This window comes from Passer montanus, unplaced genomic scaffold, assembly GCF_014805655.1.
Source record: "Passer montanus isolate IOZ18808 unplaced genomic scaffold, ASM1480565v1 scaffold10, whole genome shotgun sequence".
Lineage (NCBI taxonomy): Eukaryota > Metazoa > Chordata > Aves > Passeriformes > Passeridae > Passer > Passer montanus.
In genome coordinates this window covers 28,768,782-28,791,999 of record NW_024356505.1, presented here as the reverse complement: position 1 = coordinate 28,791,999, position 23,218 = coordinate 28,768,782, and the positions used below count along the sequence as shown (strand labels likewise).

The 23,218-nt window shown below is 38.8% G+C and overlaps 1 protein-coding gene across 2 annotated transcripts in view; it reads left to right on the top strand.

Annotated features, from left to right (window-relative positions):
• Positions 1-568: 568 nt before the first annotated feature.
• MPP7 (membrane palmitoylated protein 7) overlaps positions 569-23,218 on the top strand; it is a 147,373-nt gene continuing 124,723 nt past the window's right edge. The window contains exons 1-2 of one of the 2 annotated variants that reach the window (XM_039709830.1): positions 569-602; positions 4,553-4,629. The gene's annotated coding sequence lies outside the window, so the exon portion shown is untranslated. Of the gene's footprint in view, positions 603-4,552; positions 4,630-17,554; positions 17,605-18,361; positions 18,470-23,218 lie in introns of those variants that run through there. The other variant, XM_039709823.1, reaches the window with a different exon arrangement.

The window sequence follows — 23,218 nt, the reverse complement described above, 5'->3', positions numbered from 1 at the left end:
AGAGCTTTGCGTTCCCTTTCGGGCAGAGCCGTAATGAATTTTTGGCAGCCCCGGGCCGCGCTCGGCGGGCCGTGAGGGGTCTAATCCCTCAGAGGGGTCTAATGCCTCAGGGCACTGACTCATCCATGAGGGGGCTCATCCCACAGGGGGCTCACCCCTCAGGGGGCTCACCCATGAGGGGTCTAACCCCTCAGGGAGCTCATCCCTCAGGGGGCTCATCCCTCAGGTGACTGACTCATCCATGAGGGGACTCATCCCTCAGGGGGCTCATCCATGAGGGGTCTAACCCCTCAGGGGGCTCATCCCTCAGGTGACTGACTCATCCATGAGGGGTCTAATCCCTCAGGGAGCTCATCCCTCAGGGGGTGGAGGCGCCGGTTCCGAGATGGCCGCCGCCGTCCCCCCGGGGAGCCCCCCGAGCCGCTTCGCTGCCCGCGGGGCTCCCGGGGCGGGCGGCTCCGTGCCCGGGACCCCCCCGCGGGCAGCGCCCGAGCGGGCGGGGGAGCTCCCGGTGGATCTAATCGCGGCGAGTGCTCCGGCTTTTAAAACCTGCCGGGCTGCCGCGATTCGTTGCGCAGAGCTCGTTCTGGCGAGTAATGGATGTGAGTGAGCCATTAAGGGACACCGGGCTGCGCAGCCGGGCTCTGGAGACCTATCAACTTCAATTTATGGGGTATCGGGAACAGGAGGCGTTTTTATGAATCGGCTGGTAATAACTTAATTCACCTGTGAGGCCAGCTCCTGTTAATGCCTACGTTTAATCTGCGTGGAGCAATAAATAGCTATTAATTTGGCGTGTTCCGTGTGGAGAGGTAGAGATATTTGAGGAAAGAGCTGGGAAGAGCAGTAGGTGCCTTTGCATGCTACTTGTGTGCTTTCACTTCTGTATTCCTAGCTTCCTTTTACTTTGCCTGTGTTTATAACAACATGTTTATAAGAACTGTGCTTCCAAAGCTTCTTAATTGATTTGATTTCTTAAACAGCCTGCCATATCTTTGCTTTTTATTCCCTCTAAATAAACTGTAGAATAACTTCAGGGGCAGTAGCTTTCAGCGATCATAGGATCAGCAAGGTTGGAAGAGAACATTTAGATCAAGTCCAACCATGAACCCATCAACACTATCACTGTAACCCATAAAGCACTAAACCATAGCACCCAGCACCAGAATTCTTCCCTTTGAGGAAGACTAAACAGTCTGGACAGTGGTGATCAACATCATTAGACCTCATGGCTATCTTTGGTAGCTGAATTCAGAATTTGTTTTTTTATGGTTAGGTTTCTTGGATGAGGTCTGGAGTTCTTATTTTAAGTTTACTTAGATCAGGAGCCTTTTAATGAGGCATGTTGTTTTGTAGGTGTTCATTTTAAAATATAATAATTAGAATTTTCGTATGAAGTATTATCATCCATCTGGTTTCTTTTATGCAGGGATTTTATATCTTGGCCATTTTTATAGAGATAGCATACTTAATTTACTACTAGGTTATTCACTTACTGAAAGTATTCTTTGTCCTTATTTGATGTGGTTGATCAAATCTATAATCTCACTTAGAATTAACATTAGGATTTTACTAGATGTTCCTGTTTGGATTAAGATTTTTTGCATTCAGGGTGTGTGATTGCATTTAGCTTCTAAAAGCTGTCTTAAAACAACAGTGAATTTAGGGTTTGTGATTTAATCATGCAGAGTTAGGAAATGAGTGAATGAGAGTCATCAGTTTCAACTGTGCCAGTTTATTCATCTGTATGAAAAGGAGTAAAGCAGTAACCCAAATGCTGAGGACTTGATCTAAATGATTTCAGACATCGACTAGGTTTGGGCTTTATTGTGAATGTGTTTATATTTACATGTGTACACTTAAAAGGAGACGGGAAATCCCAGAGCTGCAGATTGCTGTCGGCTGGCAAAGTACATCAGGGAATGGTAGCTGTATGTTTACTCTGTTCTTGTTCTCTATGCACCCACTAGCAGTACCTATTAGACACAGGATACTGTGTCACATGGACCTTGAACTTGAGTTAGTATTGCAGTTTTGTGTTTGTAATAAAATGTTTTCTGTGTAGGAGCATGTTGTTAGGAAGCTAAATTTTAAATTAGGCACATGTCAGGGCTGTAAGTTTTTAAAAGTACAGTGTAAAAGTCAGTATGAGGTACAGAAAAAGAGGCGAAGGAATGTGCTATTACTTTGGAAGTTTATTTGCATTTTTGTTAACATCCCAACAACTGATAGGAAATGGTCACAAGTATGTTTTCTAAGTGGCAACTTCCAGTCCTTTCCTGAGTGCCTTGCAGGAGTACTGTGCTTCTCACAAAGAAGATGTGAAATCTGCTGCATCTCCCATCTTATGATGTTGCAATGCTGCCTTTCACTGAAACTCTGCTGTCATGCACTGAATCTTCCCATTCTGTGTGGCAAGCACCTGGGCCACCCGTGAGCCTTTAATTTAATTCTGGCATGTGGAAGGGAGCAGAATGGGTCCATAAAAACTCATTCAGTAGTGTCTTCCCTCCAAACTAGTTCTTCTTTTTAAGTTTTAATGTGGAACTTGCTATGATAATGAGTAGAAGCAGGAAAAAAATCCAGTCTTGCTGCTAGCAAGGTGTCTGTTAGTTGCCTTGTAGAGTATGTTTTGGAAAGTTGTTGCAGTGAGTTAAGCAAGTTTGACCATCTAGAACTACATGAATTATGTGTAGGAGTTATGAAAGCTTCCCACATAGCTGTGCTAATGCAGTTTAATCCCAGGCTATGGTGTGTGTATTCTTCCTGACCTCATCTCCTGCTTGCTGCTGGCTTTAGTTTGTTAAAGAAAAGATGGAATATATTAAATTGTGTCCTCCTGATTTTAGTCTCAGAAGCACAATAATAACGCTGAATTTATTTATACCTGCTTTCAGTGGATTGTGGACATTTCTTTCACAAGTGATATCATATACTTATCTAATACAGTACCTTGCCCTGTATTACAGAAATAGAGCGCAAACATTACTTAATACACTTCAAATAACTTACACTGCAGTATCCTTAAAAGCCCTTGACAGCCCGGACCACTAGCTCTGTCCCATGTCATGTTGGCCATATGGCAGTTCTGAGAACAGCTCTGATGCCATGTTTTTGTGTTTTACTGAATTGTTTTTAAGCATTACCATGAGGTGTTCAGTAAAGTTCCTTGACAAATAAGTTTTCAAAGACAGAAGTAGATGATGGATACATTGACATGCTCTTTATTTTAGCTGGCACTCTTGCATTTAGGGGAAACCCATCAGAAATGAAAAATAAGGCGTCTGAATATGCACAAAATTTTGATGTTCTGAATATCTGCTTTTATTATGCTTAACTACCAAATAACACAACTTGAATTTTTCCCCCCACCTTTGCAGGCTAACAGATTCCATGTGTTCTTAAGCAGTATCATTAAGCAGTCTAGCCTTTGGGACTCCAGATTTTGTCCTGAAAATGTTTTATCAATCTACATTATGAATCATGGCTAGAATCAATCTTATCTCACAGTTGTAAGCTCTGAAGAAAAGATGAGCTGCTAATATAAGAGGGTTTTCAATCTATTTAATCTCTTGGAATCACTTCTTGCTACAGCGGCCAGCATTTTTTTTTTTTGGTCAGTGATGTAATAAGCCTGCAGCGAAAAGCTCACGAAATGAACTCATTGTTTCTCTCCTCAGTGACATCAGTATTTAAAGATAATAGTTGAATCAGTCCATAAACTGTAACTACAAACCATATTAAAGAGGAGTTATATTATATGTAATATAAATTGGAGATAGGAACTGTATTGTAGTTTGCAGTGTGCAGAGGAGATGGTGACATATGAACATGGAAGGAACTGGCCTGCCTTGATCCTGTTTTGCCTGTCAGGTGCTTGCCACACACACACCAGGTCTGCCCCTACCTGTGTTCCATGGTCTGCTGCTCCACTTCTGCAGTTTGTTGCCAAGGGGAGACCTGGGGTAGGACCAGTAGGCAGCACAAAATGGACATTTGCTTGATATTGGTGTGCACAGACGGTTATGGCCTAAAGCTTATTGCTAACTTTCAAGGCAGAGATAGCATTAGCTATCATGAAGCAAAGAAATGAAAATCTTTACTACAGGCAAGAAGGGCTTTTTAATGTGGAGACATTCAGTGCAGTGGTAGAAGGCTTGCACCTAAAATTTTGTATCAGATTTTGTCTATTGTTCATGTTTAAAATGGGATTCTACATCTGACGTCTTACAGGTGTTTATATGTTAGATAAAGCTTACCTGTACCCATTTTTAAATAATTACTTTGCTTAATTATAATTTTAAGACTAATTTATCTAGAACAAGTGTGGAAGCAGAATAACTATGCAATTTAAAGTCCTCTCTCCCCCCAGCTAAAATAAGTCTTTTGACTTCTCTTGTTTCTTCCAAGTTGCATAGAGAATCAGATATTTGGAAGTTAACTAATTTAAATTTATTCTCCTAACAATTATAAGGAAAAGAATGCAACTATGTAGTATGTCCAGTACTGACTAGAATGTCATATTACTATTACCCTTTCCCTTTTCTTTCAGATTCCATAGACTCTCAGCTTGGCAATCTGAAAAATGCATTATCTTATGCTGCTGTTGAAGTGAAAAGAGTTATCCAGGTAGGACTCCCTTGTGATGACTCTTGCTCATTGTTTTCTGATACTGAATTAGGCTGTTGCTTGTTTTCTGCCATCCTGAGCAATAAATAGGTGTGTGTAGATCAGTATTAAAGAATAAGAATTAAGAATAATTTAATATCATGTTTAGTATTAATAAAGTTGTGAAAGTGTTGTACCATTATATGGTATAAGTATTGTGTGTTGTCTAATTGTGTACTGCTTTATTGTAAAGACAGCCTCTTTTTTGAGTCAAGAATGACTAAAATTTCTTATGTTATTTCATCATGTATAGTAGGAGAAGTTTTGAAAAAATAGGGAAGTATTGCAAATACAGCCAACAGTAGTTAGTGGGGACTGACTTCGAAACATGTTGCATTATAAATTTTGTAGCAAGTTCAGGCATAGGGTAAAACTGCATCAGAGCTATTAATTGTGTCTCAGTTTGAGAACTCACACATCCATGTATAAAAAGAGCATAGAAAACCTTTATTGCTTTCATAATGTATTGTTCAGTGGATTGAGCTTGGTTTAGCCTGTGAAGCTGTTCTGAGAGGAACAAAGTAGTTTCAGATATGAAGTGCAGAGCTGCTGTTTCACAGACAATATGCCAAGAATGCTATCTAAAGAAACAGACTTGACATTGCTAATTATACATGAGAGTGAAGTATATTTATTTCACACATCGATGTGACTGAATCAGAAGCTTCAGCTGGCATATGGGGAGGGCTTTTTGTGGTTTTAAAAAACACCTTACAAGTTCAGCTGATATAAAGCTTTGCTTATTTATCACGGTCAGGAGAGTCTTGGAAAACAAGAACTAAATCTGGTCTAATTCTGAATCTAAAGAAACAGTCCTGAATTTCTTCGGAGATTTAACAGATACAATAATGAAGATTTTCAGTGGCTTACCAGATACTGTGATAGACGTTTTCAGTGAATAGCCGTTCATGAGCAGTTAATTATCTCATTGTAATCTGGGTCATTTGGGAAGCTGTGCACACAGTTAACTTCTGTGTTAGGATTGCATTGTAGCTGAAATGTGCATGTGGAAGGGGGAGCGCCAGAGCTGCATCATCTTGGAACCAGCAAGGCTGGAGAAGTGACCAAAACAGCTGCTCATTGAGCAGCTTGCTGCCTAGTTAAGGTGAATGAAGGCTAAAGCTTCATGAAGGTGTGAAATCGCTAATGTAAATCATATCTGAAAATCCTTGCTCCTCCCTTAATGCTTTCCCTCCTACCCAGCCCAAGGCAGTTAGTGCTGCTCCCACCAGGACAAACAGCAGCCCTTTGTTAGTTGTCTTGCCTGGGGCACACCCTGTCCTCACACTGCTGCTGCTCTCTTGCCATCTGGGAATCCCAGACCCTGAAAGGAGCCTTTTGCTGCCTAGTCTCCAGGGTTAACTGATTCAGTAAATCTGCATTACCTCCAGTACACATCGAGCTGACCTGTAACTTCAGTCCCAGCATTTAATTTCCTGTGGGGATGGAAACATCCAGTACCATAGCTTGTAGGCTTCTTACTCAAAGACTGGTTACTTCTCCAAGGATCCAAATATGTGACTTTAAAACATCAAAATTATACGTGCTATACTTTGTCTTGGTATTGAAATGACAAAAGTACTACAGCCCAACAAGCCTGAAAGGGCTTGAGCTGCAGTGCGTGACTCTGCTTCGAAAGCTTGTCTGAGTGTTTGAAATGTGATACAGACGGTGACTTGGACCACCTTCCAGCTGCCTCCAGCAGTCTGAGCAAGGGTATCGAAATGGCAAGCAAACCTCAGAGGATAAAACTGTGAATGGCATGCTTTGAGCCAAGTGCTGGAGGGTGCCTTTGGTCCCTCATCTGACTGCTGTGAGAGTCATGTGTCTGCGCTGTGGAACCTGGTGAGACACCCTGGGTGCTTCCCAGGGAAGATTGGCTGCCTTCAAGAAATCTTGTGGTTAAAATGGAGAGCAAAAATCGTGCAGCAGCTGAGTACTGGGGCAAGATAGAGATCAGTTGTCCAGCAAACACATTTTTATATTGAGTGTAGAAAAGACAGATGTTCTCCTTTGTTTAGAACCATGGCTGCAACTTGCAAATGTAGATCGTTGAATGTTGTTGTAGTCTCCATCTGTTTAGAGATGCTGGAAGATGCTGCTTCTACTGGATGGTGGGCATGCTGTCAGCCAGACTGAGGGAGAAGCTGTCACTGGAAATAGCAGCTTTCTGGACTGCAGCTGGAGAGGAAAATATCTTCCTGAGCAGTTAGATGTGCAAAGTTCTGCTGTGAGTGCCACCAGGGAAGGATTCACAAGGCAGTTATAAGAGGAGGGAAGTTAAAAGGGACAAGTTACAAGTGACTTACTGGGAGTCAAATGACCATATTGTCAACTGGAGTAAAGCTGAAAACTTCATTGTGCCAGCTATGAAGGCTTTTGCTTTCCAGAAGCTATAAAAACTTTTCTAACACTATGTACTGTATTAAACATTATCTCAAATCCCAATTTCATGACATGTGCATTTATTACTTAATGAATATAGTGAAGATTCCTTCTCATTAGGGCCTTTTATTAAACTTGGTCACATTGATACATTAGGACTATTAAATATCTCCCTTTACAAAGGAAAAAAAACTTGGGATGGGAACAGAAGGGTGTAAGAAACCAATACAGAAATTTGTCTAAAAATAAGTCTCTTCAACTGACATGGCTGTGGAAGAAGATGTTAAATATTTTAGGTACAGAAAGATACTCTATCAGAGCTATAAAACATACTTTTTTTTTGTAGATACCTGATTTAAAGAGTCATGTGCAGGTATTGAAATGACAAGTATTTGGATTTTGAGAAAAAACAAGCCCACACATTTCACACAGCACAGGAGTCTTAGGTAATACCTGTTAGGAAAGGTTTTCAAACTGAGTAACCTTTTCTTGGAAGCTGGCTGATCTGCTAATTATATTTAATAAGTCATAGAACACCAAGGGAATGTAAGAAATTTTGCCAAATGCTCTTTTTCTTTTAATATTTAGAGAAGAGTTGTCTAGGGTGTGTATGCGACCAAATCTGTTCTGGTTGGTTATTATCACCTTAACTGACTGTAAAAAGTACAGAGGAACATAACCCATGTGTCATATGAAGATGGATCATCTCAACCCAATAACTCTATCCCCAGTGGTTCACTTCTGGGTCGGCAAACCAAAGGTGGTGTTAGCTTTTGCTTATGGTCCAGAACTAAAGCATCCTGTAGGAAGATGGGTTTAGGTAAATACACTGTTTCAGTGCTCTGTGAATAGAGGCAGACAGCAATTGTAGCACAATGTTTAATTCTGTAGCTTTGTTGTGTAGGCGGACGTGTAATCTGTGATGGCTGTTGAGTAAATGTCATTTCATTAATGTTGGATTTGTATTTTACTCCTCAGACTTTCAGCTTTACCACACTATTTAATGAATTACAGATAGCTGTTTTGACTTCCTGTGAGTAATAGCAATTACACTTGTAAGAAAACAAGAGGTATTTTGGTTTTTTTATCCAAGGACTGAGCTCACCATTTGAAGTGCTGCTAACTTACATCAGGGAGTTAAATGTCCTACCTTATTAAATCACTTACTCTGTCTTCTCCAAAGCTTTCATTTGGCTTTGATACAGCATTAATATTTAAAATGTATGTATCAGTTGAATAGACACATGCATTACTTATCAAAACACTGCAGCTTATTAAAACAAACCTGCTGTCATCACAGGTGAAAGTCTTAGAGTGATGTGTAGTGCCAGGAGGTGTGTTGTACATGTTCACAAGCTGTTCACTTGGGATGGTGGGTACTTCAGGAAGAAAAAACCAAAGCTGTGGATGCATCATCCCTGGCAGAGAGATGGGATCAAGGCTGGGTCAGATGAGGTCTTAAATAACCTCATCTAGTGGGGGGTATCCCTGCCCACAGCAGTGGAGTTGGAACTCGGTGATCTCTTAGGTCCCTTCCAACCTAAACCATTCTATGATTTTATGAAAAAATCACCTTGGTAATATGAATGGAGTATTTTATGAAAAAATCACCTTGGTAATATGAATGGAGTATCTCCATACTGCTGACAAGAGAACATACATGCACATTAATATGGGCTAACACTAACAGACCATAGTAACAGGGAAGTATTAAGTAATTGGACCTTCTGTTCAGTGTGTCTGCATGAACAGTTTCTACTGTGTCAGAGCAGCTATGTTTTAATTGAGATCTCTTACTTTTGCCCACATGTAATAAATTTAGTTATCCTCAGTTGTCTAAAAGCAAATCTCATCTTGTGTGTGATACTTATGGTTAGACATTTGTTTAGCTGCTAATTTGCAGCTCATAAGGTCACTCAGCAGTGGGATAAAAATAAGAGTGTGTCTTTCTTCCAGTGCCTGCACAGGCGTGGTTGGAGTTGCTGCTGTCTGTCTGCAGGATTCCATCGTGCTTCTGTTGCTCCTGGCTCCCAGGCTGCAAGGACAGTGTCCTCACTACAGAGGCCACACTTCATCCCTGTCCTGGCACTGGGGTTCATTCACTGGCAGGTCAAATTCAAATGCTGATTTCCCTTACTTTTAGGTGTGCATTTGAGGACAGTGAGCAAAGGCTAAACCTTCCCTTGGTGCCCTCCAATTAGTGTGGGCCTTACAATGTGCTGGCCATGACACACGAATGAAAACCATATTGTCACCCTCTTCCTCTCTCAACAGGGCTAGGTTTTGATTCTGCTTTAACAACTGTTATTGTCTCTCTACTGTAGTTCCTTATATTATCTCCTGAGCAATGGAAATTAAGAGAATATATACCTTCCACTGTATATATTTTGCTGCCATTAGAAAGAAATAGATCCCTCTGTAGTTCTTGGAATGCATTTTAGAGGCATTAAATAATATATTGTTCTGAATTAGTAAGTTATAATATGACCTTTTCTTCTTGAAAACTCATTCTTGAGCAGTATGCCAAGATGTTACCTCCCCACTTAAATGCTTGACTAGAGATGTGAGATTTGATATGGGTGTGTGTGACAGCCTGCCTTGCCAGTGGAGAAGAACATGCCACAGCCTGACCGAAAGCCTAATGTCTAATTACCTTGTGCTAAATCTTGTGATTTTTTTACTATGTTATAATAGGAAAGGTAATCCAAAATCCAGTGTTTACATGTTTCAGATCGACTCACAAATCTAGAAACTAGAAGTTACAAACACATGGGAAATGACATATTTTCTCTCTTCTTTGTGGTTAGATAATCTTTTTTTTTGGGGGGGAGGGGGCTGCTTGGATGTTTCTATGCATAAACTCTTCCTCATATGCACTCTATTGTACAAAACATTCTTTCATAATGTATGTGTTTAAGTACAAGACAGTCCTCACTGTAAGAAGACTGAATGTGTGTGGGCATATACGTGCAGCTGTTACCAAGGGAAACATTTGACCTTGAGTTTGATGATTGTTGCATCAAACTCCTCTCACTAATGAGTCTTCCCCACCTTCCTCATCAGGGAAACCTTTCTCAGGCCAGGCAAAAAAATAGAGTGTGATGAGGTGCAGAAAGGAAAATGTCAGATGCTTGCCATTCTTTTAGTAGAATCAGCACATTTCAGGATATTTTTTTTTTTCTGAACTTATGCTGGAAGGGAATAGAGAAGTAGTTCTGGAAATACTAAAGCTAAAGGAAAAGCTCAGCTAATCCACTAGATCATACAGGAATCTTGTAACAAAGGATGGATGGTAAAAACTTTAAGTAAAAGCTGTTTCTAAAGGGTCAAGGGATGAGCTGTTCAGATCACCAGGTTTGGAACAGGCTTCAGCCCTGACATGAATTGATGCAGTGATACCCCAGCCTAGGTCAGTGGTTCCCAGTCAGTAAATTGCATTGTCATGGGGCACAATGTTCTCAGTTTCCTTTTCTTTGTTAGACAATGCTGAAGGGAGAACAAACTATTGTCAGGCTGGCTTGGACTTCTCCTTGTAGCCGTTCCTTCAGTAATGCTGAGAGGTTTCCTCCATGGAGCTAAACTGGGCTGTGTTCTGGCAGTCAGTGTGAGGCAGATTTCTTTCTGTGTTGCTGATGTCTTATCAGAGAGTTCTTGATCTGACCTATTTTCATGGGACTCTTTGGCTTATGACTTGGCATGGGATTTAACCAGCTCTCAGAATTACCTATGTAGTTTTACAAACTTGGAATTAAATATAAATGAAGAAAGAAGAACCTTGCCAATAAAAACCAAGTTTTTGTGACTATCAGCCTGAAGCCTAGCATAAACAACTACTCCTGAGATCCCCTAGTCATATTTCCAAGGCAGTATTTCAGAAAGTATTGTTTCAAAATAATGTACCAAAAAATGGCTGTGCTACTTGAGACACAGCATTCCTTTACTGTCATTGCAGTGATGCAGCAAAATAATTCAGGCTGCCTGTAAACTGACCAGGGGTGAGTGTAGGAGAGTAATCAGAATGTCTGAGAGGGAATTCTGTAAATTGTTTGTGGGTGCAGTTTGGAAGAAGCAGAAGACACAAAGCATGAGTATTTTGGGATGGGTGCAGTTCTTAGCATGTGCGTATTTTCTGAGTGCTCTAAGTTAGTTTTGTATAGACAGCTTTTTCTTTTGTGTGCTTACAGTGTTTCTGAATAGTTCAGTTTCCCTTTTTTTAGTGCTTATCTTAAGGGGAAGACATTTTGTGATACAAAATATTCTTAGTAACTTTACTCCACTTGAAGGTAAGCTTCTGCAAAAATGAATTATACTTCAAGCAATTTGTGTACTTATAATTTTGTAATATTTAGAGAAATGAAAACCAGTTCAAGTAGATTTCATCCTTCAGTTTATTTACTTTACTATCAGACTGCTGAATGTCAAAAATTGTCAGAGGCCATATATATGATATTGTTATAGTTTTGTATTTTGCTGTATATGGCAAAGTAATCAAAACGATCTAAAAGCAGTTAACTGAAATTTATCTTAGCAGTATCCAATATATCCCTTTCTATATGTGACAGAGAGAAATGCAGCTTAAGTTGAGATGAGTATTCCCACTTGGTGGTACAAGGGAGATCAGGTGGTGGACTATGAGGAGCCTGTATAAAGGCCAAGAGGCAGAAATCTCTTTGGTACTTACAGATGAAAAATGATCAAAGACTTGATGTGGAGTTGCAATGAACATGTGAAAGTGGTCATTTGAGCTTGGCATCTGCTGCTAAGGACCAGCTTGCTGAGGTTAGTGGGGTAGGGCAAGGAAAATGTGTCTGTTTATTCTCAGCAGGGCTAATGGGAAGTCTTTTGTGGTATCCTGCAGCAGACTTTCTCTCAGACCTGTTTGAATTATGCAGTCGTATGTCTAGAATATACTATGAATCAGATTTGTAGGCTCTCATAGTGAATAAAAGAGTGTATGCTGTTTGGATGACAGGGTTAAAAAGCACTGGTATTCTGTTATAAGCAGATGAACTAAAATAGTAGGAAAATGCCGTGGTGTGATATAAACAAACTGAAAAATGACTGTAACGCTGTCTTGCAGTTACCATGCTCTGTGCTTCACTAAGAGAATAAAGCTAAGTAAAATACACATTGAGATTAATTTACAGAAACCGTATGGCTCAGACACAAGTTTTATTTTTGTTCTGAAAAACTTCCATGGGTTTAACCACAACAGTTTTGCAAGGAATAGGGATATATCTCTGGATGTAATGCAAGTTGAAAGGCTGGTATGCCTGAAACACTATTTGCTCTTTCAGGTTACAAAGGTTAGTCTGATAGAATGTGTTATTTCTGTGACTGTTCATATCTAACCAATTGTCTCACACCTTCATGATTGCTGTAGTTTTTCTGTTTAAGGAGGGCAAAAGTGGCAATTTGAAGCTTTCAACAGCAAAGCAGTTTCTGGCTTCTCCTGATGAAGATAGTAAGGGTTGTAGCAAATCAAGGGCCCGTTGAGCATACTAGATATCATATTGTTTGGGGTAAGATGATCTGCTGTGTGTGTGCAGAATGCTTGGGGTGCAGATCATAGGAATGCCTGGTTGCGTGGAGACAAATAACCTGAGCTCTTTCAGGTTTGTGAGTACTGCATGAGAGGTGTGCTTTCTGCAGAGGCAGCATGAAATTATGAGAAGTGAGGTTATGGGTCTAAGACATGTATGAAAATATACTCTGTGAAGTTTATTCTTGGCAAGGTTTGTCCTGCTGTGGTATTAATATCTGGTTTTGCTTTCTGTGGTGTAATTATTCTGGGGTATTGCCTGACAGATGGTTATATCTTGGAGTTGTATCAGAATGATGTTATTTGCTTGACAGGTATTGTTCTCTTAGGAACGTGGGACAGGAAAGGACCTGCCTATTCATCAAGTTTATTTTCATGCTCTTGTAGGCTTTATGTCATACAGACATAGCCATATGGAGCACTGTCTTAAAAGCAGCTGAGCCTTTTTCCGTCACTATTTTAATTAGAAGCCTCTTCCAGTGCTAAATTCCTCAACATGATGAAGCTGCTTAGAGTGTTCAATCTAAATTTATTCATCATCAGTTGGTAACAATCTTGTGCCAAGATTGTCCTTTTATTTTAAATAGATTTTTGTTACTGTTTTATAATTATTTCAGTGTTTTTATACACAGCCCTTGCTTTTCTGCTCAGCTTTATTTTTGTTAGGCTAAGGCCAAGTCCTTGCAGCCTCCCTCAGTTCTGTTGAAAGTAGAGCAAAATGAAGGAATGGGTAGTTGGAGACTTTTCAGCTTTCAAGTAGCAGGTTTTTCCAGTTCTCTGAGAAGGGCGTGTCTTATTCATTGTACTCTTGTTGATAAAAGAAGTGAATAGTAGCTTCCTTGTTATTGCAGTGCACCAACAGAAACACAGATAGAAAATTTTGTATTTTAAACTCTGAAAATTGTCTTTGAGTAGCAAGATTGTTCAAACAGTAGGGTCTTGTGGTATATCCTCTGATTTAGGAATACAGACAATCTTATCAAAGTGGTGTTGAAAGGCAGGCAGATGTTTGATTGCTTCAAGTGCGTGAGTTCCATTTTGTGGTTTTGTGTTTTTCCTTAGGCTGTTAAATGTTGAGATCAGTATTCTCTGGCTGATCTGTGCACAAATTCTTTGTGCATTTTTAATGACTTACTGCTAAAATATGTGATCAAAGATAAATGAGACCTGTTACAAAGGAATCAAAAACTGGAGTTATGTTTAAATATTTTTCTGACTAATATTTATCAACACTTGCTACTTGTGAGGCTCTCAGTAAATCAGTGTTGTCTCCAGACATTTATATTTGAAATATATTAATGGAAGGTGTAAAAGGCAGATACACTTTTCAGGATTTAGCAACAAAATTTTAAGGAAAAAAAATTAAAAAGGCTTCAGTAGGAAGACCTGACCTGATTTCTTCCCATTTAAAATCCTAAAGGCTGCTGTGTTGGAAAAAATAAAGCAAATATTGTTTAAAATGCAGTGGAAGGTTTATGTATCAGCTTTGTAATGGCTTTGTAATGTTCAACACTGCAGCTCATAACATTCAGGCTCCTGGCTAAGAAAGTATGGAAGCAGGTATCTATGGACCATATGATGATGAGATTCTGATTTCCTGATTAGAATATGAAATCTGTAATGTGGAGTACTGGTATAGTGAAGCTGGTTGGCAGGAAACCAGGGTATACCTTAGACATTCATATGACCCTTACTTACATTTATCAGAAAATAAATCCCATACCCCTTTTTGCAGTTTTCTCTTAGGAAGATGCTTTGGGTACCTGTCTTATATGTAGCAGACTAGCAGTTAATTAGCTGATGAGTCTAAGAAATAAGAGACCTTGTTCCTGGGTCCTTCTCAGCCTGGGGGATTTCAAGTCCACATTTTTCTCTTCCCAGTGGTTCATGTGTAAGTGGGGGATCTGATCACCAGACTGCAGATTCACACTTCTTGCCTGCTGTCTGGAATCCATCAAGGTGCATTTCTGACTGTTGTAGCATCATCAAATGGTTCAGATTAGAAAAGACCTCTGTGATCATCGAGTGCAACCATTAGCCCAGCACCACTGTGCTCACCTCAGAGCAGTGTCCCCAAGTGCCATGGTCACCTTCCTCTCAGGGAGGATATGGCAGTCCTGTGCAAAGCATCCTGCAGGCTGATGTGTCAGGTGTGTTCTCTTGAAACACTGATTCAATTCTTCTTGCTTTTCCAGGAAAGCAAATTCTGCGACTGGATATAAATGATTCTAATGTAATATTTTTAACAGTTGTTTGAGTACTGTTATCTACTTAATGTTTGACCAGAAAACTTTTTAACAACTTGAGATAATGTAATAAGGAAATGGAATAGCAATGGCCATCATTGATCATATCACTTCTGGGCATGAAATTTGAGTTGTTTCAATTAATGGCTTTTTTTTTTTTTTTCCCCCGTTACCCCTTTTTTTTTTTCCCTAAACCCCTTATGTATGTATTTTTTTTCAGACATTGTGCTTTTGAATCCTGATACAGGAAAACAAACAGGAATTTCTAGCTATTATGGTTTAAAATAAATAAAAGATATTTCCTATATTTGCAGGCTATACTGGAAAACCCAACTGTGAACTTACTTGCAAAGTTAAATAATTGCTTTTTTGTTTCTAAGTGGTGACATAAAACATTTGCAAAAAAATTCCTACTCTGCTCAGTTAAAGAAGGCAAGATTACAGTGAATGGGAGACCCTAGAAGAGGATAACCTATCTGTGAAACTTACTGTTAAACTTCAAAATAATTCAAAATTTTTTCTTTGTATTTTTCTGTGTTGTTTTGGTTCCCTGTGTGATAACCCTCAAAAGTTAGGCTTCTACCTGGGCAAAGTTGTGATAGAATGAAGTTTAGTCAACTTTGGCTCTTAAGAGTTGCTTAGCTTGGAAGTGGAAAAAGAATGGGAAAAACTTTCCTCAATGAAAAAAAATAAAATAATCATGCTAACTGCTGATTTTTAGCTCCAGCCTGCTAAATCGTCTGTGTTTCTCAGTGTGAGACAATGGTTTCCTTCATGCATGAATGACTTCTTTAAAAATACAATTCCTGGGTGCTGTGAAGCAGAATTGATTAAAAAAAACTTGTTGAACACTGGTATGATTGCACACTTTTGAGGTTGGCTATAAAGCAGAAAGAAACAATGTGTGGCCCAGACAGCCATTATGGGATTGCTTTTAGTGTCCTGTATTGTGTGGAATATGAAGAAAGGGCAGCCCATACATCTGATCTGCAAGACATCTTGCCTTAAAGTGGTTTAGTTTTCATAGCTGGCACAGCTCACAGCAAGGAGCACATGTGCTGTGTCTGAGATACCTCAACACGGCAGCTTCTGCCAAATTTCACTCATGTTTCCAAATGTAATATTATGCTTATGTCCTATCCTGTCTCTGGCACTGAATTAAAACAGCACCTGTTAATATTAAGAATAAATGAAGTTACTGTAATGTTGAGGATAAAGAGGTTTTGGTGAAAGAAAACTGGATATGAGATTTAGATTTCCTGCCTTATTAAATATTTCAAGTGGTGGTGTTCTACTTCAGTTTTATTTAGAAGTAAGAAAGCAGTATTGCAATGTTAGCACACACCTTTTTATTTAAATCTTCTTTCATGAGCTGGTATTTGCTGATATTCAGTTCAAATGCTTTAAGGAATAAAGAGAACCACTCTGGAACATAATTTTTGTTTTTGAGATAAGTGGTTTTTTTTCAGAAGCTTGTTATTCCTCTGCATGTTGTTTGATTCTCATTTGCATTTTAATCAGCTTTAGCAGAGTTGTGTAGCTTATTGGTGTTCCTCTTCAGTCCGACAGCTGAAGAACAGCAGACGTAAGTATGAACATCAGGCTAAGGCTTGCATTGTGCAGCCAACAATCATTTGTTCTGGTACTCTGGGGTAGAAAGTTAAAACACAGATTTCTTTCTGCTTGAACCAGTGAACATTCCTGAGTTTTCTGGGTTCAGTTCTGCTTTTGAGTAGCACTGAAATTGCTAAAAGCAGTGAGCCTGCACTGTGGATGTTACTGCTATGGATAAAGAAGGATAATGCTATTTATGCACAGTTGTTTCTCTAATACTGTAGCTGTCTCAAAATAATGTATTTCCCTTAAGACTGAAGAATATATTGGAAAAAAGATCTGGACTCTATAACTGAATTTCTCTTAAGAGTGGTGGACAAAGGATCATGATGATCTAAGCACTGTTCTATTTCTAGTCAGAAGAAAGAAGTGGGGGCAAGAAGATGATAGTACCTTTATTAGGATATCTGAGGAAGAGAATCTTCTCTGTTGCTGCTCAGAATGAACACTGTGTGGCTCCTTGGATGGGAAAGCAGGAGTAGCTGATTGTCAAGGACCTCTTGGTCCTTGATCCAACGGGATCTTAAAGAAGTTGGGCAATGTCTACCTGGCACTGAGAAATGTGATTAACATGATAGATTTTCCAAAAGACTAATTGTGCAGGAAGCTATTTGGGGAGAGCTGGTTGTGTTCCTTGGTATGAAAGTTTAATACTTTTGTCTCCTAATATCCATAATGAAAAGCACTGAAAAAAGAAACTATCAGAAAAGGAGCAGGAGAACTAGTGATGTTAGTTGAAGAACACTGTTTTAGAAGTTCTTGTGAATGTGCATTGCTTTCAGTGGAATTAATGGAACAGAGAACCCCCTGCCTTCCAGATTTTGTGTGATGATAGAAGTACCTTTCTTGTCTTCTTGGAAAACCAGGCTTACTTCAGTTTGATATACTTGTGCCTGGGTGTGTCTTGTTCAAATGTCAGTCCTAACTTAGAAGCTACAGAGGCATCCTCCTCAATAAATCATTACTTGAAGGCAACCTGCGCTAGGATTTCTTTTAAAATTGAAGTGGATATTTTTGGGCAGATACTATTTTAGGATTATTTTAATGGAAGGGCTTCCTCTTCCTATTTTTTCAGTTGCTCACTCACTGGTGACAATAGGTGATGAAAGCTTTGCATTAGTTGATCTGTTGGGATACAGAAAAAATAAGGTAATAAATTGTAGTTTGTTTAGAGGGAAGTAAGACCCCTTGTTTTTTATTTACCATGTTGTTAAGCTCAATAAAAAGCTAAAAAATAGTATTAGTAATAATAATAATAATAATTTATTTTTGTGCACAAATCTAGGTTTAGTTTAGAAAGGCTAAATTTTTTGTGTTGTTTTCCTGGTTCATCACTAGCAGTTTCCCCTTTTTATGCATTTGGGATGCAGATTGCACAATCATTTGTTCAAGACTGGATTTGATACATTGCCACTTTAATTATTCTGATATAGTGTCCCTGGTTAGAACCACGATTGCATCAATTACAAAAACGTAAATTTTTCATTGCTTTCAATGTCTGAATATATACTGTGAAGTTTTAAAAAATAGTGTTAAAATTGCACTGGAAAGTATTTTGTTAGTATCATTTCTGGTTTTCAAGTAAATTATTGGAAACACTTGTAATTTTAAAAAACTTGCTTTCTTGAATAATACTATTCATAACATAATGTCATTACCATTTCTAAAATTCCTTTTATATCCTTTAATAATTTTCTGTGAATGATACCATTGTTCTGTCACTCACTTGAGCTCATAAACAGGAAAATATTTTACATATTCAGCATTATGTCAAGGCTATATTTAAGTCTTAGTCATTTCAAATCCTGTAGTACTATCTTTAGGATATATTCTTTCTTATGGAGTAATACGGCATGATCTCTTTTGTCAATTGATGTGATGTATTCTCTGTTCTTGTAATACACAGGATCTGGTTGTACTTCTCTCTGGGACAGAATTCTGCTGCAAAGAATTTCCAAGAGTGTTGATTGTATCATGTCATTCTTTTTTTATTCTGCAGAATCCCTCTTTCTAGGTGAGTTCTATACAGGGTACCAGACCTCTCTTCAGAAGTCCTTTCCCTGTCTGCTCTTGTCATTAAGTCACCAGTTACCTGCTGATTCATAGGGGTCCACCTCCAGCCAGCCCTTAGTGACTGCCCTCAAATCTTCCTGAGAACTTCTTGAAGCTTTCTCTCTCAGAGTATCCTAAATCAGAAGGCAGCTTGACCCCAGCCTGGTGGAGAATTGTCTTCTGCAGTGGGGTGCTGAGGGGATCTCTGCCTCTGGTGTGTGCAGCAGTCAGGGCACGGAGCTGGCTGGCTGCGCTCTGACTGCTCACAGCGGGCAGTGCTTTGGCTTCCAAGTAACCCTGCCCTGGAACTTGCAGACATTACTTTAGTTTTAAAGCTAAAACCCTTAGCTTTTTACAGCACGGTGTGTAGTTTGTTAGCCTTGAATTAGATCTTAATCACAAGTAAAATTCTGAAGGAGCTGTCTTGAAACTGTTGACCAAATACACAATGCTTCCAACCTAAATCTATTGTATTGGGATCTAAGTCACAAGCTGCAGTTTTAGTTACTGATGCTAAGGACTTAAGTAACTGAACGTTTTCTTACATAGAACGTGCTTTAGCAATACAAACAACTTCCAAATTGAAATTAACTTGCTTCTTTCAAGTAGGCAGATTGATCAGGTGTAGAGAAAATAAGTGAAGACATGATTGTACTAGACACTATGATTATATAAAGCCCAAGAAACAAAACAAAAACCAAACACAGGAATATTCTAATTTGCTTTTGAACAGTCTCATAAAAATATCAGATACTTAATTTTTTAGTGGATATAAACATCTACCAATTTATACAGGAATTGGTCACAAATGTAACATAGGTAAATGTGTAGGACAGATGAAAGAAGATGCATCTAGAGAAAGGCAGAAATAGTCATGTTTCTGTCTCTGTTAATAAATTGGCAAAGACAAGACATTCCAGTTCAAAACAGAATGAAAATGGATGCAAGTGCATGTGCAGACTTATTTTGTATCACGATGTCTGTTTATTAATAGAATTCATAGAATAAAAGGCAAACTCAATTTGCTAATTTCAGTGAATAGACTTATTCAGCTTCCTATTGAGTAATTGCAGAAGGCATTTTTAATTTTAATGAGTATTCTGAATTCTTTATCTCTTGGTTTTCTGTTTCCCTGTTTTCTCTGTTAGAAATTTGCTGCCTTAAATGTGTTCCTTAGCCCTTTTGTCAATATTGTATTTATTTCTAGATCAGTTAAGAAGTGACTGTAATGTGCAACTTTAGGAGGTATTGAATAGCTTAAGGAGGTATTGAACTGAAGGACTTTGTGACAGAGGGTTGTGGTTTAATATGTGAACATAGTGAAATCTGCTTTCCTAATTGGGAAAAGCATTATAGAAACATTACAGAAAGTGTCAAATGGTAGCTCTGGGGTTTTAAGTTAGATAGATCTTATACATGACCCAGTTTGTTTCAAAATAACAACTTCCTTGTTATGACATGAATAAAAAGTACTCTGGAGAGACTGCTTTCTGTAATAAATGATCTTGGCTGTTGCATTCTCGAATGTTCACAAGCTACAGGTAAAGATCTTGCATTTCTTTGCCATATTCAACAGATATGTTAGGGAAAACAGACATTTATGCTTAAACATAATACTAAAGTACTGGGGGTTTATATGTTTATTTCATGGCTAATGGCTGATTGTTGCAACCTGTGTGTTGTTATTCACATCACAGGTTTTCTGCTTGTGCTCACTTTCATAGTAGTTTGGAGTTCCTGCACTTGGCATGTGATGCCATCTCTCATCCTGCTGTAAATGGGTTTGTTTCATTTTTGTCTGGGATAAGCTCAGAAAAGTGTGTATATGCACATCTTAGGCTTTAAAAACTGGGGTTTTTTTAAACATGGGTTACTATGAAAGCTTGTTTTGGAATTGCACTACAAAGAAAATGTCCACTTCTGAGGTTTAGGTGACAGGAAAATGCTTGCCTTAAAAAGTGGAGAGACCAGGATAACTCTGCAGCAGGGTGGTGAGGCTGTGGATTCATTGTTTTTCCCTAATCAAGAAAGACAAAAGAGATGCAGCATTTTGTAATCAGAAGTAGAGCATGTGTCCCTGTTCCATCACCCTCTGCAAGTCTCATGACAAGATGGGTGTTGAATTCTGTGACCCAGTTATTGTGTATGGGCAGGTTGGGCCCTGCCTCCTACATACTTGCTGAAAGTTGTGATGTTTCTGAGTTTCTGCACACACAGAATACAAATAAAAAAAAATCTACAGCATGTTTCCAAAATTCTGGGCAAAATTACTTCCCACCAAAATTTTGCAAATGCTTGAACATTTTGCTTCTTCTGGGATATTTAGCCACTATAATAAAAAGAGAGGTAATGGGGGACATAAGGAAATGGCTTCTCTATTAGAAAAAAGTAAAGAAACTGATTTTGGTTTGAAATAGAGGTGCTTGAAGGAGGACATGAACGATACGGGGAGGAAATTAATAGGAAATTATTTATTCATGATTTTGAGAATTTGGGGTACTGAACACAATGCAAAAAAATGCTTTACACTTGACCTAAGTTATAGAACTTATTTTCACAACATATTGTGAAAAGTCAAAACAAAAAAATGGGTTCAACAATGAGCTTTGCAAATCTGTCAGTATTAGTGGTGATAGTTCAGAGTCAGTCTGACCCAGGTGGATGCTGTGCTGCTGATGGGTGGGGGAGGAAATAATTTTTACTTGTGTCATCTTCAGTGTGTAGTAGATACTCTGTGCTGGCTCTCCTGAAGGTAGAATTGTGTACTTCGTGGATTGTCACTCTGGCTGAGTATTGAGTGGTTTGGGGTGTTTCCTTAGTTACTTTTTTATCTCCTATTCAGAGTTGTCTGTTGGTCAGGAAGGTGGTGCCTTGCCTTTCCAGCAGTGGGGGAATGTGAATTGTTGGGCTTGGCTCACCAGATTATCAATGACTTGCTTTGGTATTGAGGACACAAAGCTGATTTTCCATCTGTGTGCACATTATTCACAAGTGGATCAAAAAGCACTGAAACAGAGTAGTGGAGGCAGTGATTGCAGGTACATTCTGCATTAGTAGAAACTTAAGTGACTGCAAGTAAGTGCTAGGTATTGATAATTTCATACTAGAATACAAGTTAGTTACTTTCCCAGGTGTTTTATTTTTCTAAACTTCCTTTTCCATAAAGTATCACATCAAACTGGTCACAGAACAACTGAGATCAGGCATTTCCATGTGGAGTGGAATGGAATGGTCTCTTATCCCTTGGTTCCAATTTGTTCAGGTAGGACTGAAAAGGCAGCTGTAGAGTGTGTAAGAGGGTGACAAGGTTTTGTTCAGCCTTTTTTCTGTACTCATCATGTGATGGGAATCGGGAGGTGATTCCCAGGCAAGACCAGCAATTGTTGTTTTATTAGCTGCAGTTCAGACTTGATGATGGCTAACAAGTGCCTAAAGAGACAGTGTGGGTGTCTTACACTCACTAAAATAATATTTCAAGTATTGCTTTAGAAATTTAAATTCCTACAGGCCAATTACAGCTGATTTGTGACAAATGAGTTTGACCTCTGAATGACAGCTGAGTCTCTCTACACAACTAAAAACTACATAGATGAAAACATTTAGAAAGTGGAGAGAAGTCTGGTGGGATCATTAGTGAGGTGTGCCTTTTTAGGATCTCAGCAGAACATTTTATGGTGCTTCTATCAACTGCTAAAGCAAAGTTTGTTATATCATTACCTGGATTACCTGAAATACGGAAGATTGGGACAGCTGCTTCTAAGGTCCTAAGGAAAGTTATAGCCCTCAAAATACTGGAATATGCCTGTGTGAAAGACAAATAGAGCAAAGGAGTGTTTTAATGCCTGGCTTAGGCAGTGAGAAGGAAAAAGGGAGATGACTTTTCAATAATCAATGTCTGTATCTGTTTTATAAGGGTGATTGTTCAACATGTAAAATGTTTGGTTTTGAGTGTACTTGAGGTCGTCCTGTGATATAAACTTGTGTTGACAGAAGAATCTAGTTCTTTTTGAGTGGCCTGTCCTCAATGCAATGTAGGAATCCTGCATTGCAGCTGAATTCTGAATTTCCTGATTCAGCAGAAGGGTTGATGGCTTACTGGGGAGATACTTGATTCATAATAAGACCACCATCAGTTCTGTTTTCATTCTACTCTATCTTCAAAATGAAATAAAAATGCAGTGGAATATATAAATGTGGTTGAATGTAGGAGCAAAAGACATACAGTGATTCTGTTCATACCAGATATTTCCGGTAACTGGGAAGTGTTATCATTTTATTTTGGGGGCAAAGTGTCAAGATATTTGTTCTTTTTTGTGATGTTTTTAGATAATTATCTAAAACAGAAAATAATGTAATATAGAATTACTTTAAATAGGAACATGATACAATTACTTTGGGAATAGTTTGTGAGGAGGTATATAGATGTTTCTGTCCTGTGTTTTTGTAAGTAGTCTGATCTCATCTTTAGGATGTAAACTGATTTGTCTTCTCGTGAAGCTAGAAGTGAGGCCTTTTACTTCTCCCGCAGTTAACTTAGAAAGCATTTTAAGAATGTGAATAATTTCACTCTTACTATTTCTTAGTACTTCACTATTGTCAGAGAGTCTGACAATAGTTTTTTACTTAATACCAGCAATTGACTGGAAAACAAAGTGCTTTCTTATGCATCTTTGAACCCAGGAGTGAACAAGTGTGTTTCCTTCCTGTTTAG